Source organism: Ciconia boyciana, chromosome 1 (genome assembly GCF_034638445.1).
Source record: "Ciconia boyciana chromosome 1, ASM3463844v1, whole genome shotgun sequence".
Classification (NCBI taxonomy): domain Eukaryota; kingdom Metazoa; phylum Chordata; class Aves; order Ciconiiformes; family Ciconiidae; genus Ciconia; species Ciconia boyciana.
In genome coordinates this window covers 49,821,437-49,840,288 of record NC_132934.1, presented here as the reverse complement: position 1 = coordinate 49,840,288, position 18,852 = coordinate 49,821,437, and the positions used below count along the sequence as shown (strand labels likewise).

Genomic DNA, 18,852 nt, shown 5'->3' with positions numbered 1-18,852 from the left:
GGGAAAACAAAAGAAAACAGCTTCTCTTAATTTCTGTCAAGCCAATGTCCCAAAGCGATTTCACCTGAATAGGGCAGTACTGAAGGACAGTTAAACTGTGTGCTCTTTGTGATCTGCCCGCTGTGTGACCCTGCTCTGATAGATGCCCCATACTAACGCCAGACCCTAACAGAAACCAGCATATGTTAATTGCCCCTGAATATTCACAGAACATAGAGTCCCAAGGAGTTAGGTCTTTCCACGAGCTCAGACTCTGGCTCTTGCTGGTAAGCAGATCATACAGCTCAGGACATCCCCAGCTGCAGGAGCAGGCACTGGAGACATGGCTCAGGTTACAGAGAAATAACACTTTGTGCAGGACCAACCTCAATACCGAAGAGCAGTGCAGCGTGGCTGAAAGCAGGCTCAGGGCTGCAAAGCAAGGGCTTAGGCTGCACTGCCTCGTCTGTAGCAGCATGGGGAAGAGACAGGGGAGACTGAGAACAGAAGGCAACACAAGAGCACTCTGCAGACCCTAACGCATACAGAGAGTCTCTGTGTTGCCACATTCCTGTGAGGGGCTGGAGGTTTTTAGTAAAAGCACTATTATGAACCAGTAGTTGGTTTAACACTCTTCTATAATCCACAGGCATATAAGCAGTTCACGTTCAGTTTAAGGAAAGAATGGCCCTTCAATGTGGTTTTCAGTTCAGGTTCAGAATCCTGGTGTTTTTGAGTTTATTAAATGATAGCCTAATATAAAATATGTACATAGGCAGGGAAATTTCCACTAGTGTTTATGGTAGAACTGAAAATGAAGCAAAAATTAAAATTAAGGCAGAGAAAACTAGGAAGAGATCACAGACTGATGGCCACTGGGTGAAGTCTACTGAGTTTTGCTGCCCATTGACCAGGATATACAGGGGAGCGACTGTTTCTAGAGCATCATTTGGACTGTTAGAGCAATGCAGAATAAAACAACTATTACTTACTTATGAAGTGCCCTGAAGTTACTAATTCTTGAGCCAGGCTTACAAAAAACAAGCCATAAACAAAAATTGGTAAATGAACATTGTCATTGTTTTTGCAGAAAAATGAATTAAGTCAAAAACATGTTAAAAATCTTCCAGCAGTGTTACTATCTAGCAAGGTTATGGAGGGGGATTCTTAGGGTGTATCAACAGAAAATACTTCTGCCTATATTTCAGTATTTATTGAAAACACTAACATTTACATTTTAATATGTATTCCCAAAAACATTCCCATGTTAAGAGGAACGCCAAGTCATGATTTTTTTCTGGTAAATTAAAAAAAGAAAGATTCATCTAGGAAGAATAAAGACGCTATTGGCTTTCATCTTTAACAGGAAGTTATTATATAAGTTTCACTGGAGAACAGAAAATAAGGTAACCACTTTAAAATAGATGATATTTCAGAAAGTACTTTATGCCAGTGTATGTTAAGAAAATGGGGCCTCAATGCAAGCAATGCTGCAGTTTGACAGAACACGGGCATATTCCATTAGCACTAGGCATTTTTAAAGAGAACATTCTTTCTTTCTTTCCTTCTTTCTTTTAAGAAGTAAGTGCAAGCTGTCATGTTCAAAACCCTTACTGCATGATCATCTCCTATATGTTCTCTCTACCAGGATTGCTGTCACGAAGGATTGCCAAAGAATCCAGGTGGACTTAGTCAGCTTCTTCTAGGGAAGAAGAAATATGAAAGATGCCATCTACCCAAAGTTGTGTTTGCTCTGACTTTAATCCAGATTGGAGGTGAAAAGCCAGAAAAGCTTTTATTATTTTGTGATAGAGGCCGAATTTATGTAAATGTCACACATTATTTCCCCAAGTTTCCAAGCTGAGATTTTTTTAGTCATGTGCAAAAAAATCAATCAGTGTAAGGTTCCTGTGCTATCTCTCTTTTGTGGAGGAATAAAATGAGTTAAAAAGATTTTATATCAACAGAAGTCTTTAATTTAAAAAAATCTTGGCATCAGTTGCTGAATAGACAGTACTGAGATTTTAAATATCTTCGTTATCTCTAAAAGTGTGAATGTGTGAAGTGGATGATCATACCTAACTTATTTATACCCTAATATCCAAGAAGCACTGGTGGAGACAATATCAAATTAATAATGATATATTTATTTTTTCATATGCCTTTCATAATGAGTCTTTTCTGCACAGGTGGTCATTTTGCTATAGACTGTGCATTAATATAATCACATCAAACAGAGACTGAAACTTTTAAATAAATAAAATCATGCTGTTGTTTTCTTTTTTCAGAAATATAACGTTCTTAAGACCAAAAAAAAAGCTAATTACCAATTTAAAATCAAGGGTTTAGACTCTCTGCCAAGATAATTATATCTAGTCTCACTGTCTTTGCTGTCAGCTGAATGCATTTGTTACAATAATCTCCTTTGCTTCACAAGAAGGTGTTGAAGACTGAGTCAATTTTTTTAGCAGAAGAGGTGAACCTCTGAGGTTTTTAAAAATTTTCTTGTATATGCTTATTGAAAACACCTGCCCAATGCTGAAGACATTATTCAAACTTCAGTCAAATATTTAAACTTCATGCCCGGTTTATACAAAAAATTCAGGAAAATAACTTCACATGGCTGTGTTTTGAAGTTCTGGGATTTTACAAGGGTGATGTTTGTTGTAGCATCCATTTTTCACACAACACAAAGTGTCTACGTAGAGATACCGAGCCTAGATGGGTAGAATTCACCTCACTAAGTTTAGCCAACTAAAATGTGAGTCCAGTCTAAGTTAGTCATGTACTTGCCTCTGTATTTTATACAGAGGTTTGGGCACCTGCTGAGAGAGACTCTTCTGGCCTTGGAGAGAGACATAAGACGGGAGGCGTCAGCTGAAATGACCAGTTGCCATGGAGGCAAATTATGAGTCTGAAGCTAGAAATAAATGAAGTAAGGGTAAGAAGGATCCAAGCCCACATGACTAGCTTAAGGTGGGCTTTTAACTTTCAGATTAATAAAGAGTAAGTAGCCTCACATCCTGTGGCTAATTACATAATGTAGGAGCTGGACAGCCATATGACTGAATTTGTTTCCTTTTAAAAGGGCATATATCCATACGCATGCAAATATATGTGTGAAGGTACAAGTCTGCTTCTAAATAGCAAGACAGAGGTAGCATTTTACAATAATATTTAACCTTCAAATTTGTTCAGTTAGAAGTAAAATAAAAGGAACTTTATTTGGACCTTAACTGCAAAAATAGTCTGTAATTCCCCCATTTTTTACCCCTTTGACCATTCTTTACTATGGGACTTTGCTAGAACAAAGGAGCTATAACTGATGGACCTCTGTAGTTTAGCAGGTACAAGAATGACATGGTGAGACTTCAAGCAAGTTGGTGTAACAGCTGCTCCTTATGCCATAGCCTGGACTATACCCTTGGGTGAAACCTGTTGTCTTGGCGCTGCCTTCCCACTTCACCACCACCCTTCCAGATCTCTCAAATGTCAAATCAGCTAGAGCTGAGAAGCTGTAGTTCTCTGTCTATCATTGTTTCTAATGTTCTGTCTTGTCTGTAATTATCTTAAACATTTGCTGAAGCAGGGCTAATGTTATGAGCTTGCCAGAGAAGTACATTTAAGAGAAAGCAACTCTTCCGTTAAAAAAATTAGGTGAATCATTTGAACAAAAGGAAAACAGTAATAATCATCATCAGAAATTTTCACATCAAAGTTAATGGGAAGTTTACAGACAAAATCCCCATGTGGCTTTGAAGATCAGCATTCTGGGATAGCAATTCTGCTGAATTCAATGGAATTGCTTCTATTTAGAACACTTTTAGTTTTAATGAGTGTACTATTGCTTTACATATTTACAGTATCTTCCCCCCCCCCCCCTTACATTTTTGAAGCATCATCATTTAGGAAAAAACAATAAACCCATGCCCATATTAATGAATAGTGACTCTCTGGGTTGTTCAGTGACCCTGGTGGAACTATATATCCAAATGACAGTAAGTCCCTGTGTAGCCATAGTTCATTAAACACAAGGAATGTGTTGGAAAAGCTTCAGGCTGGCTTTTCAGCAAGTGCTCGCAGGGTTAACTCTTTTAACAAGTATGACTGTTCAAACTAGCTAATTTAGTAATGGCACTTGTTTTGTATAAAGTGCAAATGCCTCCAAAAGCTAAATACAGAGGTTATCATATTATTTACAATGACTGATATATTAAACAAAATGTTTGGCTTTGAAATATCTTTGCTTTTCAGTCAGTATTACTTATATTATATTTTTCAATCCAATTTTCTATAGTCTCATTTTTATAGGTGCTGAGCCATAAAATGTTTCCTCCACAGGCCAGTGGAATCTCTGAGTACATGACACCAATAAAGATCTGACCATGTGAGTAACTATATAAGTTTTTATACGTTTAAGTTCTGTTGTTTGTATCTGAACATTATGGCCTAAGATTCCAACATCAGAAAGTGATTTCTCATAAAAAAATTATTCTGGTCATTAGTGAACGCAGATAACTCACTACAATAGTAGTTAAGAATTTCTGTTTTGCTTAGTACCTTCCATCAACAGAATCTGATGCGCACACAGATGTGTATCCCACAGCTAGCTGATAATTTTTCAAAATAATTTTCTTAGTTTTCTGGAGGAAAAAAAGTAACACAAAGTCCCCAAAGTGCAATAATTTTCTCTGATATTTGTATCTGATGAAAAATTATTGCCAAAACACCTCTTCTATACACAAATACATGATCATGGTCCATCCCTGAAATGCCACTCTCTCCAGTCATTACAGCTGCTTAATGATACATAGCATTTCTATAGAAATAATTAGTAAACACAGGAATCACATGGCTGAAATTACAATGAAAGTAAGTGGATGGGGTGTAGCTATTTAAATGTGGATTTGTTAATAACACCACAGTGTTTGGGTTTTCATATTTTCCTCTTACTTCATAACATGACAGTTTTATTCTACATGCAGTAGTGTTCTTGAATAAGAAGAATGCTTTTGTAGATGAGTTTACCAAATATACCATGAAAAAACCACACAGCAAATTAATTCTGAAAACATTGTCATCAGGAACCACCATTTTTGACAAAATTAGGTAGATAAGGATGATGAAGTTCAGAGACATTTAAAAAAAAAAATTGTACTGGGATGGGCTTGTTTTCTTCTTAATTGAAGTCAAACAAAGACCATTTTCTCATAATTTCTTACCTTTATTATCCTCTTAGTTTGCCCTGTTGTTCTGGAATACCCTATCTTCCTAAAGGACAACTTTCTTCTTTCACAGCTTCTATTGCCCAGACCCTCAGAGGGAAAGATGGGAGTGAAATGTGGATCACTATTCTACCTAGGGAACAGTGCAAAGTATGACAGCCATTTTGCTTTCTTGAGGAGACTGATAATTTATCTGGTTATTCAGCCCTCTTTCCTTCATTGTTGCCATATTTCACATGAAGTTATATTGCAGTGCAATATATTAGCAAAAGATTCTGTTATATCTAATTTATTTTATTTTCTTCTATATTGCAATTAATGTTGGAATTTCTTCTAAGTAAAGACATTTAAGTCATACTGTGTTGAATCAATCTTTATGTGAATTCACATGCAATTCACCTCATCAAACTTTATTCATCTAAAAGTTAGATGTGACATCGAATCTAGGATGGTCATCTAGGTTCCATCTGCATTTAATTGAGAGGTAGGCGTCTCAAGAGGGCCATTCATGGCACCAGCCCAAGACACTTGTATTAAGATAGTATGGAGGTGTTTCAGCTACAAATGGAGCCTGCTTGATTAGCTTAGATTAAATGTTTGCATATTTTATGGGTAAAACCTAGTGAGATGAATACCATCCCATGTCAAAGGCCTGAGTTTTTCCTTCATGAGAACTGATGCGACATGTTGCATATTAGGAACTCAAAAAATGCACAATCTAATGTGAAAAAAAAAAAAAAAAAAAAAGAAGAAAGAAATCTCTCAAACAAGAATATTTTTAGTGTTTGACTCCTTTGTTCTGGTTCAAGTAAAAGTTTTAGTATATTATATTATTTTTTGTCTTTCCCTGTTGGGAAATATTTGTTTTAAAAGACAGTTTTCAGAATGTCAAACAGCATATGTGACAACAGAAACTTTCACCTACAGCTGAAAAGCAACCTGTCAATTTATCATTCAGTTACTGCATCCAAGCCATTTCCACTGGGATTATTTAAAATAATATTCAGGGACAAATATGTCATTAAACTAAGTAGCCAACAACGTGAAAAAAAGAAGTCTGTGGGAATATAAACAAGCTACTTATCTCTAAAGGATGCATGTTTAACATTTCAAAGTGAGGCTCAAATGTTAATAGTTTTCTTTATCAAGCAGGGTTCATAAATAGCAACCTGTTAGTGGTGGGAAACTGTATACTGCATGGTACACCGGCCAAGAAGCAAAAGGAACAATTTATAAGGCATGATTTGCAATGGAAAGTGATCACATCCAGAGATAGATTTCATACAGATAATTGCTGTCTTTGAAACATGGACATCAGCCCTGTCTCAGTTCTTACAGTGGTTTCTGCAGTTTGTCAACCACCCTTCCTATCATATCTCACAACTACAGCCTGACTCAGTAAATCAGTGCTACCAAAAAAAGTGGAAGAATTCAGGCAGTTTGTGTTATGTCATTATTTGGAGATGTTAGAAAGATTCATTACCTTACAGTAGAGCCTAATACACTGTTGGTCACAGTCTAACTTTTAGTCATCTGCCCTTGGAATAGCTCTGCTGCCTTGCATGACATTCAATACTTGACATGCCTTCAGTGATACAGTCCATAGGTTTTCATACATATCAACCACAGGCTGTAGAAAAGGATGTTTCAAAGTGAAAGTGTATACAGAAATGTTATTATAAAATGCCTAAATTGTCTTGACATATACCTGACGTATACTTGACATATACTTGACATGTAAAATATAGGCCAGAAAAAAAACAAACCACATTTTTTTGTAATCCCCTTCATGCATTGTTTTATGAAGTGATCTCAGTGAGGTAAGAGATTAAACATGCCTCTACAGTTCTGTGTGCAAAGTAACTTGCACAGAGTGGTCACAGTGGTAACTGATACAAAATGAAGAGCAATTCATGAATGAATTCTACCCTTGCTGTGCAATGACTGGATAAGCCATCAAAACAAACAGTACACGCTTTTTTTTTGTTCCTATGTGCTCTTGAAAATTACCACTGCATACATCAACAAAAAAATGTAATGTGTTAATATGCTCTGGGGAAAAAAAGCCATGCAAAGTAATTTCCAAGCAGAAGGCAAGAGAAGATCATATTTTCCAGAACTAGAAATAACATATATTGCCTGATTTAATCTGAATTCAGGGAGCCACAGTACTGATTTTTTTCTACAAATGGTGCTTATGCAGAAAAAATGAAACAAGCAGTAGTTGTGAGCTATCACAGGAACTTCGCAAAAAATCTGAATTCGAATCTTGTCTAGGTAATAGGAGAGAACGGTACTGTTGGTTTCATCTTATTCTTTCTAAGGAAACAGTTTAACAAAGTTGTTTCAGCACGCTCAGCAGAGGGGTTGTGCGTAGAGTCCTTCAGGCTGGGGATACTGCAGCAGGGGTGTGTGGAGAAGCAAGCGCTGCAATTGTTTGCATTTTACCAGGTTCAGTTTTCTGAGGTAAATGCAAAATAATATCTCTTTTATGACCAGTGTATCCTGTGTATATTTTAAACAAATATCTCACCTGAAAAATAGCAGAGAAAAAAGACAATAAGCTGAAACATGACTCATGATGATGAGGTAGGTTTTAGATAGCGCCAATTTAATGTGTCTGTCTAGAGCTGATGGTGGGTGAGACTGTGGGTAGAGAAAGAGAAAGAGATTTGTATCTTTCTGACCCCAAACATTTAAAACTAATGACCTGCAGTGTGTTGCATGAGTTTATGCAGAGATACCTGAAGCATCTGCCACTTTTATAAGGTTCTGTATAGGTGCAGTAGGCCTTCCATGTGTAGCAGATTGCAGCTAAACCAGTCATAAGCAGCAGCAGAAAATGTGCAAATGAATACATAACACCCACGTAAAGCTTATGTTAATTCAACTGCCACTTTGAAGAAGAATTAGCAAATGGTAGTATGTGCTCTGTCTTGTTAAACAGCTAGTGCCACGCTACAGTTGTTTGAAAGCCTGCAAAAAGAAGAAACACCTGATGTGCATATTGCGCAGTAGGGTATAATGTTAGTAATAGAAGGAACATATTATGAAACACGAATATCAATTAATTGACTTCTGGAGAAAAAAATATACTTTATGAAGAAAGAAAGGAGCAGTTGGGATTTTCTACAGGAAAAATGCATCATTTCACAAACTTCATTGGCACTGTGCTGTGAACAGATGTGTGTTTCAGCTCTGTTTCCTTGGCCTTCTCTGAAGTTCACTTATTCCAGACAGGTAATCAACTGCTGTTAAAATAAATTTGCCCCTGAGTGAGCCAAATGGATGGTTAGGGACTCGAAAGAGTCTGTCCCTTTCTTAGCTCACAGTTTAGGTCAAGGATTATAAGCACAGCAGTGTACAGTCCATATTGAACACATCTCCTGATGATGTTGATGTTCAAAGACTGTTGTCTTCCTTATTCAAGCAGCTGAAATCCACAGGAAGAAATGAGAAATACCATGATAACTGGTTAGTGACTTTGGTTGCTGGATCATTGCCTATTTCCACACTGTTCCACAGTACAGACAACTCACAGGTACAATCCACGTATTTTTCTGAATTCATGAAAATATACACAGCAAAAAAAGTAATTTCAGGCAGAAGGTAAGCCAGGACTCTTGCTTTCTAGGCAAAGATGCTACATTGAGCTAAAGCAGCTGTGTTACCTTAGGTGACCTTCTGGTAATGCTCATCATCAGCTCTCCTGTTTCAAGCAGCAGGAAAATCTTGGTTCACTTTACTCTGGGCTGTAGTACTTCTCCGTAGAATGAGATAACCCCTTTTTTCAGACATAAACATCAGAATTAAACCAGCATGGATTGAAGATAAGAACCAGCTTTGCAACTCAAGTTGCCTGCTGTCGTATGGATATTTCTGTCCCTGCCTTGTGCTGGCATATGACTGCCTATGGTTATATACTACAGTATCGATAATGCAATATTCCAATATAGTCTTAAGAATCTGGCAACAGGAGCACTATTTCCACAGATCAGTCATAAGGGAGAGCTATAGTCTATCACCTATATATGTACTTCCATGCTCCATTTTTCAGATGAAGTCCTGAACTAAGAATGAATGGGAATTAATCAAAATGAAGAACGGAGAGATTTACTGATTCTTTAATTTAAATTTTAAAAAGAAAAACTGATTAAAAGAATGACAGATATTGCAACTTTCACAGTATTTTCAAAAGTAATCAACATTTTTAATTTGGAGGCAAAACTGAAATTGTTTTTAAAAGAATCATGCTATCTTTCCCAGCCAATCCATCTGCACGCCTATATTAAATTGGCAAAGCACACTGTTTTGGATATTTGGGCAAGAAAGAAATGAAGACATAAAAGATATATTTATGAACTTTATCAAAGATTTTAAAGGCAGTATCCTGAATAATTTTTACTGTTACACAACATTTTTATGTGAAACCACTTTACAAAGAAAAATAAGGATTGTTATTTATTTGTCTTAAAACAGCACCTAAAGAGCTGACCTCAGGCCTAGGGAGAGTAGATTCCGAACAGGCACACAGATCTACATCAACAAAAAGATTGCAGTATCTGCTTCCTACTTTTGTTGCTGACATTCAACGTTTTAATTTTCAAAGACCCCATAAACTGTTATCAAACAGTATAGATGTCTGAAATTTGTAAATGTATCCACTTTTACAAGATAGGCTTCCTGAGTATTTAACAGTAGGATTGCTACCAGCTACCCTAAAAGTTAATATAATCAAAGATGTATATCTAAGTTCCTACTGTGAAGAGAAATAGAAACCTTCAAAGGACCACTGATCCTATCATAAGGTGTGAGCCTAAGGTATGTAAGATGAATGACCCTCTGACAGGGTCTTCATTGACTGAAGGGGAGAATTAAACAAGATCAGCCCCAATTTGATCTCAAATATCTGCTTGTCAGCATTGCAGGACCACCCAAACCATGTCTGTCTGAACTAAACACCCACTGAACTAAACAACCAACTAAACATCCACTCAGGATTTGGGAATTCTCAGAACATGGCTACTGGACCAGTCACTGTACACACAGAAAAATTGCTGGAAGAGGTGCTGGTGCCATCTTCACTGTTGCCCATTAGAGCACTCAGGAGCATCTTGAAAGCCTTGAACTCACACTCCTCATGTGCTTCAGAGGTCTTGAACTCCACTTTCTGCAAGCATGGTCTAATATCTAGATGTGGCAAATATTGGACCAGAGGGTCTGCTCTACCTCTCTGACTGAAACTGCTCTATTTCATATGCACACATTTAAATATTAATTGAGGTAAACACTGGGAATAAAGCTGTCTTTTAGCTTAAGCACTTGTCTGAATATAAAGAGATGTGTATTAAACCTCTTACCTAATTCATATTATTTTATTCAAAGTCAAATAGCTCCATGAAAAGTGGTCAAGAAGACTCTCCTCTTTCCCACTCCCAGACTGTCTTGAAGTGCAGTTATTAGGGTAGTCTTTGGGGATATAAACGATTGCTGCTCATGTCTCCTCAGGCAAAAGAAGATAGTTATGCATTTTGTGGAAAAGGGTTAGACTTAATAATTAAGTTAAGAAAAGTTCCATCCAATACCTTAACCACTTCCTTTCTCTTTTACAGAAAACCTGATGATTAATATATGCAAAATGAGTGGTCCTTTTCAAAATTATTGTCTTGAGTCACATCCTCAGATAACGATTAGAAGCGAAGGCCCTCCTGGTTTACAATTAAGGTTTAAAATAAAAATACAGTACTTACAAATCAAGCCCACACACAGGCTTCAAGGAAGAAACACAAAAGAAACCTTAGCCCATGTTTGGAACTGAACTTACACTGAACCCTTCCTGAGCAAAAGTACTTTGGCACCTCTTATTTCCACCAGGGACTAGAGCTGGAAATGACCGTGCTCTAACAGAAAGGCTTTTCTTCTGGTATTTCCAGTTGAGATGCCAAGTGGAAGTGCTGGAATCTGATAAGAAAATTTGCTCTCATAGATGTTTAACCAAACTCAACCCGGACTGTAAAATTTTGGATATCTGGCTATCTTTACAAACTGGCACTGAAGTGAGTTAGCAGAACAGTCTTCATTATTTATATTCAAACATACATTTGTTGTTTTAATAGAAAACTTCCATCTTTTCCTAGAAACCAAAGCAATGAAAGTATCAGTAATACAGGTTGATACAATGGTGAAAGACGATACCTGACTAGCAGATGCTAAAAATACAGTCACTGGATACAAGGCCTTCCAATCAAAAGAAATACATGTGAAATGTCTGTCTTGCCTCCTCACTCTCTTAAATTACAGTCAGAAAAAATTTTACATTGAAGGCCTGGTGTAAAATCCCAGAAATCACTGTGAAATCACTGAGAAGTCTACTACTGAATTGGCTCGTCTTTGGAACAGGCCTCTGCTGTAAAACTTAGCTTCATTTATACTGCCATCCACTCTGTTAAGCTCTTAAGAAGTACTTTAACTGAAATTGTTATGGGAAGTGAGATCTTGGACAGTTTCTCAATGGAAGAGCACTTATTCAGTCCTCATCCTGCCCTAGCAGCACCAGACAATGATAGTCTGTAAAAACTGACAAACTGTGCTGCCTGCTTTCTGAATGCATTGCTAAGACATTTGTGATGGATATGTGCTCCATTCAGAAAAACTAATACAGAGATTATAATGTACCCTTAACAGTGAACTAAAACAAAAGCACTCTCTGATCTGGTAAAACAGATGTGTATCGTTGCATAACAGTGAAGGACTGCACCCAATAAATTATTACAGCTAACTGTGTTTGCATCAACATGTGAAATAGCTTCATTCCCTTGTGCTGGCGAATGAAGTAATATTATCTTCTCTAATAGCACAAATGATTAAAATGAGGCCTTCAGATGACGGTGCCTGTTAAACCACAATCATGCCTTAGTTTCTGCACCAACCGTTATCCCGGCATTTTCCAGTAAACTCTTGCTTTTAATACCTACAACAGTTATGCAATTTATGCAATTATTTGATCAATTTATATGATACACCCGTCCCAAATGTTCCAGGATGAATGTATATGATGTCATACAAAAACTCACTTTATTGATAAAACCAAACCAACACAGTTTCAAATAAATACCTCCCAACCAGCAAAAACTAGACAATTTTCCTCTAAATAAAATCCTAAGTTATTTAAGCTTATATCAGTAGTATTCACTGATAATCAGCACACTAGACCAAGAACTAAAGATCACACCAGGGTAGAAGTTCATCCATCCAGAACTCCAAATGTGAGGACCATGAGTATGTATTCCTCTGGTGAACTTACCTGTTGCCTTGTAAGAGGCTGTGTCTTTCAGATACAGTGAACTAAAAAGCCGGTGATTAATAAAGTGTATCCAGAATGGAAGTGGAAATCAGGGTAGCTATTAAGCAGCAGTGCAGTCAAAGACATGGAGAAAAAGCAAACCACATTTTACTCTTACTGAGGTTTCAAATGATTTTAAAACCGGGACTCTACAACTGCTTACTCTGGATAAGCAAAACAGTGGAAAGTCTGCATTTGGACATATGTTTGTAAATAAGAAAGCAAAACAGAATAAAATTCCCTATCTATTATTGCTGCCTAGGTATCAAGATGCACCTAAAGGTCCTAGAAGATATTCTCAGTTCACAAGCTTGGCTAAAAGGAATGAAATTGCTCCTTCAGACTCAGACAGTATCTCTCAGACAGTCTGCCAGCTTCTCTCAGATGTGCTTCAGGTAGTTACCCTTCACCCAAGTAATGATCTCAACCAGCATGAAGAAAGCTGAGTGTCATGGTTTAACCCCAGCTGGCAACTAAGCACCACACAGCCACTCACTCACTCTCCCCAGTGGGATGGGGGAGAGAGTTGGAAGGGTAAAAGTGAGAAAACTCATGGGTTGAGATAAAGACAGTTTAATAAGTAAAGCAAAAGCCACACACGCAAGCAAAGCAAACCAAGGAATTCATTCACTACTTCGCATCGTCAGGCAGGTGTTCAGCCATCTCCAGGAAAGCAGGGCTCCATCATGCATAACGGCTACTTGGGAAGACAAATGCCATCACTCCAAACATCGCCCCCTTCCTTCTTCTTCCCCTAGCTTAATATGCTGAGCATGATGTCATATGGTATGGGATATCCCTTTGGTCAGTTGGGGTCAGCTGTCCCAGCTGTGTCCCCTCCCAACTTCTTGTGCACCCCCAGCCTGCTCGCTGGTGGGGTGGGGTGAGAAGCAGAAAAGACATTTACTCTGTGTAAGTGCTGCTCAGCAGTAACGAAAACATCCCTGTGTTATCAACACTGTTTCCAGCACAGATCCAAAACATAGCCCCCTACTAGCTACTATGAAGAAAATTAACTCTATCCCAGCCAAAACCAGCACACTGAGGAACCGTGTCATCTGGACAATAAGAAGCAAAGCGGAGCTAAGTGACATCATTGTATTGATGGTTGCAGTCAAAGAGGTCACAGTGTTCCCTTTAGTGACTACATATATGATTTTAAATAAGTCGTATGACATAGAAGTCTACCATGCAATAAACTATTTGTCTTCTTTGGTAAAAGAATCATTTTGAGGTTCATCCTCTCAGAGAAAAAAGAGTGGCACTCTCAGGCATGTCTGAGCCTGCTTTTGCCACGAACTGTAAATGTCACATAAATGATGCTCCATGTGAAAAGTCACTTGTGACAGCTCTGAAAGAATCTGCTTGGACGCAAAATGTATTTGCCAGTATCTTCTGCAGCCAGAAGGTATTGATTCAAAGATCAAGAAAGGCAAATAAAGTGTCGCTGACATTTTTTAAAGGGTCACATACTAAATGTGTCTCTCTTGGAATCAGAGAGTTTGTAAAATAATTTTCTGATTTCCATCTCTCTTTGTGTTTAAGACTATCAGAAGACTGGGGATAGCCTAGCAGCGGTTTCCACCACTTCATTTACATGCACTGTCTACCTGAACTCTCAAAAAGTCTGCTTTAAACCAAATCTGTTTTGGTTGGTTCATACTGCAGAGTTCATGGTTTTCCCAAAAGTGCCATTCCAAACAAACAGAGACAGAGACCCCTGGGGATGAAAGGCTATGCAGTGCCTGCTTTTCTTTCACTTTTGCGATGGTGTAAACCCACAGTAGCTTTGATGGACTTACAGCAGGTATAACCTGTGTATGAAAGAGATTTCTAGACTTCAATAACTAGGTTTGAAGTAGGAGCACCTATTAAGTTGTTCCAGAGGGCAACTGCTTTTGAACCAGAGAATGCATTTGGATCATCTCTACTATGAAGTGATAAGCTGTGTAAGTCCAAAGTACAGTGGAAAGCCTTAACATTATCCATACTTATTAGTACACAGCGCTTGTATAAGCGCTATGGGAAATGCCATTGTGATTGTGGACACAAACCAACTCTGACTGCAAGACTGTATATGCCTGTTGTTATTCTTTTAGGGGTTATTACTGAATCTCTATGTGCCACATTCTTTCAGCCTGCTCTGAAGCCCAGTAACTTTTAATATCTTATTATTCAGTGAACAAAGACATAGCAGGTTTGTCTAAAAAGTTGCAATAATGATCATAATCTATAACAGTGAGTTAAACTGCACTCTGTGTTAACCTGAAGATTTTCCAGAATATATGTTAGCTATCACATTCTGTCTAGACAGCAAACCAAGAGTGCCAAAACTAAGATAGGTAACTCTACTGTCCACTCTGGCAAAAGTGTAAACTGACAGAAACTCCTGTCTACAACTTCTTCTGTTCCATTTCCTTCAAAAAAAGAGTCCAAAACTAGGATTACTGGTACATGCTATATTCCCTGCCTTCAGTTTTATGCTGTGAATATTATGAAGCACCGCAACAGAATGGACAGAGCCCAGGAACAACGACTGCTTTTTAATTCTCTTTAAAGAATATTTTGTGCCTCAAAGAAGGAAGTGGGTTGCAATCCATACTTCTATGTCCAGGTACTAAATATGATTAAGGTCTGTGCTTAAGGTCAATATAACCCCAGTTTACAGAAAAAAAAAGCAGTAGTACAGAGCAGCACTTGTTTCAGAAAAGTACTAGATTCTTGACTGGCACAGTTCAAAGGCAGCTCCACTCACATTCAGAGAGTTATATTCTTTTGTACTTGCTCAGAGTCTGGACTTAGATATAATGCAACTAATACTCTGAGGAATAAGGAAAAAGGCAAAATAGCAAACCAATAGGAATATGGGCCTACCATACACTTATGGTGTGTTTTACTGGAGAATGGAATTCATCTATGCAGAAGGATATTCTTAAAAGTGCACCCAGCCTGAATTTAAGTAGATGTGGAAGAGAAACAAGGAATGTGCTAGTTCATTGTTCACTGAAATAAAGTAAAATAATATACCACTACTGTTGTATTCATGCTTGTGAGTATTCTCTAGCTAACCAGGTTACATATTTAACTTTTTATTACCAACTACCTTCATGAGATTTTCAGTTCTGTGCATTGACTTTGTACTGCATAGCTTGCAGAGAGTATTTTGTATATTTCTCTGATTGTATTCTTTCTTTTTTATGATTCTTGCATGCAAACAGGCTTTTTGAGAGTTCATCAGTTCCAGCTGGCTATTTTCCACTTGATGTCAATAATTCTTTATTCAGCCATTTATCAGAATTCTTTTCACTATATCCAATGAGTGATGTCACCAAGAAAGAGTTATAATTGCAGGTGGGAAATGAAAAGGAGATCAAAAAGCTTTCAAGTAACAAAAATTCTCTATTTATGCAAGTGTTCTAAGAAACAAAGAAGGCAATAAGAAACAAGCAGACAACAAAGTAGGATTCAAATTGGAGCAAAATTATAGCTAAACATACTAATCTTCAAAGTTTAACATGGGTTGTCAGCAGTTCTTTCAGAAAATCATGTTCCTGAAATTGCAACTGTAGAACCATTAGTCAGCTATATATGAATGAATATTTCCCTTTTCCAAATCAGATTTATGGAATATTTTGCCTTCTGTCAGATTACAATATATTTGCATCTAATAGTTCTAATTTAGAATGTTTGAGTTATACATAGATGGGAAATGTGGCATAAATTAACATTGATATGGAAGACTAATACGTTTTCCTTATAAGCTGTACACCACTTCCATGTCACAGGAAAGCTAAACTGCTCTACTCTTGAGGTTTTCTGAGGTAAGAATGCATTGGTGTTTTAAGGCAGTCACGGTGCTCTTGAATTGCGAGATGTGCTATCCAAATTCCTCTCCTTGTTAACTATTACTGACCTTCAGCCATGGAAAGCAGCTAGTAGGGTGACTTAATTTGGCACCTGTTCTGGGGATTTCTGAACAGCTGAAGCCAAAAGCTACCCATATTTAGGTGGCCCAGCCTGTTCTCAGCACATACTGTATTTTACGGTGGATTTCCTTAGAAGATTGTAAGGGCGATGCCACACGGGAATTCCTAAGTGTTGCCTTTCACTCCTTCAAATGCCAAATGTGAGGCTGCTTTTACTTACGTCTTTTCTGTGGCAAGAGTGGCATCCATAGGAGAGTTTCCTCCAGTACAGTAATTGCCATGCATTTTCCAAAAACACCTCATAGGAATATACATTTCTGGGGAATTTGAAAGGAAGGGAAACTATTAATCAGGTGAAACTAGGCTTAAAGTGTAAATGCGATGTTATTGGGTATGCACATTGTATGGAATTTTCTTCACATTTCTTGAGGATAATCACAGGAAGAGTGTGGGTGGATTGGCTCACATATGAAAAGACATCTCTCAGCTAAAGGAAAAACAACAAGATTTTAAAACATAGGGTTTCGACACAACCCTAGACGTAGGACAAAAGCAAAGAAATAAACCGGAGTCTACTCTCACACTAGTCTATGCTGAAATTATTGTTCCACTTCCAGTAACAACAGTAAAACACCTTTTCAATTTCCGATTCTGGAATTCTGCTAGCCTATGTATGTTATTTTACTTTTTCAGATTATTTAGCAATAATGATTATAAATACTTGTAAAGGTTTTAATTGTCCAGAATTAAAAAATAACCACAAAGAGCTGAACAACTGGGTTGGATGCCAATAGTCATAAAATAAAAAAAGAAAAAAAGTGACATCCCAGAGCTTCGGATAGAATTCCTCATGAACAGTCTTTTACCAAGGTGCATCACATTCTTTCACGAGGACACAGTCTACTACTTTTAATGACCATAACATACATAAAGGATGAAAATACTTTTATTTCTTTTCAGTTTCACAGCTATATGTAGGCTATAACAATGAGTATAAAAGAAAAGATGGGCATGATCTTCAGAGGAATGAAAGGGGACAGTTTTGAAGCTTATTTCTCCCCCTCCTGTAGCATTTTTACGCTAGCACGAAACATTCTTGAGCCAGCTGGTTGTTTTGTTCACACTGGCTTTCATTGCCTAATCTAGTGAATTCATTATAGCTCCCCGCCTGAGGGCTCAATTTTCAGCTGCGCTGAGCATGACCCATATCAGCTGTGGGAAAAGGGAGGCAAAGGCTCTGTGGGCACCTCACACCTCCCTGCGTCCTCGGGAAGCCGTGGGGGGACCCAGCCACTGCACCAGCCCAAGCAGCCGTGGCTACGTGACGTTGCCTTGCGTGGGTCTTGGGGATTACTCTGCTAGCGGGAGTTTGCTTGTCCCAACATGAATCCTGTGACAGGGCGTTGCAGGGTAGGAGAAGCTGCCATAAAACAATGCTGGCTCTGTGTCAGGACAGGACTTTCCCATACCAGCGGTTCCTCAATGTATTCTTCCTGGCAAATGCTGCAGGGCTGATCTTGCAATGTAAAGATAATTTTCTGGAACCAGAATATGGAATCGTGCATGTTGTTTCTGAGGTAACCAGACTCTAATGTCATCGCAACAAGTAGTATAATTTTGTTTCTTGGTTACATACTAGAGATACGGTATTACAGAGAAGCTCTGTGGCAAATGGACTCTATTTGCTCCTGTGCTACAAAAGGACAAACAGTTCTCTGTTTTTAAAGCTTTTGGGATGAGATTAGTAGTTGCGGAGACGGAGCTGTGTCCATTTTGTCCTCACTAGCAAGTGGGTGGTTGCCTCCCACACTCACGTCACTGCCACATTTGGCAGCAATAACACTTTGGCAGCAATAATTTATCTAAGAGGTCCCAGCACTGTAAAGTAGTCTCACTACTCCCTAAAAATTTTATGAATTGAGTAGTTTAGCTTTTTACTTCCAGTTCACTGAGCTATGGTCACTACCTACACGCACACACAAATACACACTGTGTGCCCATCTCCTAAGCACTGCAAGAAACTTAAGACGTACAAATCAACAAGACAGAATGGTCCCGGACAAGGAAGAAGAACAAGCAAGATGAAAACATCATAAAGACCCCATGCTGGCACAGCACACTCTGACTCATACTTTCCAGTTATAAATGTCATCCATTAGGTTAAAAAAATAATAATAAAAATCAGTCTCCATTCTGGGTTGTGTTTTTTTTTTATTGCTTGCTTTAATAGCTCTGCTCTTCATCAGCTCCAGTGTTCAGCAGCTGATCCCTCTTTCCTTGGCTAAGGACATGTGATAGTTTTGCTGAATAGCTGCAAACATGCTCTCTGCTGGGTACTAATAGCTGGCACATTAGGCTGCTTGGCGAACTGTGGCAGCCA

The 18,852-nt window shown here is 38.1% G+C and overlaps 1 long non-coding RNA gene across 2 annotated transcripts in view; it reads left to right on the top strand.

Annotated features, from left to right (window-relative positions):
* LOC140653211 (uncharacterized) overlaps positions 1-18,605 on the top strand; it is a 43,864-nt gene extending 25,259 nt beyond the window's left edge. Inside the window, exons 2-4 of one of the 2 annotated variants that reach the window (XR_012043053.1) lie at positions 1,628-1,754; positions 4,277-4,366; positions 12,809-18,605. This is a non-coding gene — a long non-coding RNA (uncharacterized lncRNA). Of the gene's footprint in view, positions 1-1,627; positions 1,755-4,276; positions 4,367-5,277; positions 5,441-12,808 lie in introns of those variants that run through there. The other variant, XR_012043054.1, reaches the window with a different exon arrangement.
* The last annotated feature ends 247 nt before the right edge of the window (positions 18,606-18,852 follow it).